Below are 1,203 nucleotides of genomic sequence, written 5' to 3' on the forward strand. Positions count from 1 at the left end.
TGTATCAAATTGTATTAAAAATGTTCTTTTAATCAAATGCACGCGCGAGCAATACAGCGTGACTGACTATTTTTACGCGTTCGCGGTTCTGTATTTGAACCTTTTATCGACCGTGGCTGTAAGTAGGTCGGTAACCGACCTAGAGGTAGCGCGCTCATCTGCACCGCTCTGCACCGTAGCTCACCGGGTAACGGAACTCATTTATGCTCCTCACTGTACATATTTGCGTGCAATTGCTTTTGCTGAATTTGAGAGAGACTTAAAAAGATCTGGATCACTTTGTTCATTTAAACTTTCATAGTTATAAAAATCTTCTAATAGTATTCTTTGCATTTCACCAGCGCGTTTTCTGTTATATATTTGCATAGAAATTAATGTACATTGACCCAGAGTTAACCATACATTATATGAAAATTCTTCCTTCAAAATATTGTATGCTTCATGTCTCTTACTGTTTACATAATTGTAAAGCTTTTTATATCGCTTATACTTGGAGCTACTTCTTTTTTTGTCGTATCATATGTGCTCTCGTTTCCATTACTGTTTTGTTAACTGAATGGCTAAAATCTTCTTTACGAAGAGAAAGAAATCTTCAACTAGAGCCTTTTTAACAGGATCATGATTTTTAATACACTGTGAGCGCCATAATTCTCCAACTTCTTTTAATAATGTACCTAACTGAAATGCTGTATAAGCAGCCTCAAATTTCTGAGTTCTGTATTATATCGAGCTACTTGATATACTGCTTTAATACAGTCATCGTAATATTTTGGTTCATATAGTGAGGCAAAATCTGTAATTTCATTGTTTATTTCTTTTAATGCTTTTAAAAATCGTCCAAGTGTTCGTAATCGATTTCGCACCATATCGTGTTGATGCTGCGGTTTGTATTTCATACAAAGTTTGTTACCATATCGAATAATTAATTCGTCATATCTTATAAGACGCGTAATAGAATCTTCTCTTAACACTGGAAAGATCACTTTTTTTAGAGTTTGAGAAGCTATTTCATTAATTCTACCGAGGATTGCTCGTCCAAGGACTGTTATTATTCGATTTTTAGAATGTTTTACATTTACACACTTTCGAACATGATTTCGTAAAGTATTTTTAGAAAAAAGTCCATGACATTTGATACACACTCCATATTCATTAGCTGTTTTGTCAAACTTTATATTCGGTCTTCTAACAACATGTAACTTG

At 33.9% G+C, this 1,203-nt stretch overlaps 1 pseudogene; it reads right to left on the reverse strand.

Annotated features, from left to right (window-relative positions):
• Window positions 1-210: 210 nt before the first annotated feature.
• LOC139787410 (uncharacterized) lies at window positions 211-1,199 on the reverse strand (annotated as a pseudogene).
• Between the last annotated feature and the right edge of the window lie 4 nt (window positions 1,200-1,203).

Source organism: Temnothorax nylanderi, unplaced genomic scaffold (assembly GCF_030848795.1).
Source record: "Temnothorax nylanderi isolate EJ_2023f unplaced genomic scaffold, tnyl_v1.0 TNYL_tig1525_pilon, whole genome shotgun sequence".
Taxonomy (NCBI): Eukaryota; Metazoa; Arthropoda; class Insecta; order Hymenoptera; family Formicidae; genus Temnothorax; species Temnothorax nylanderi.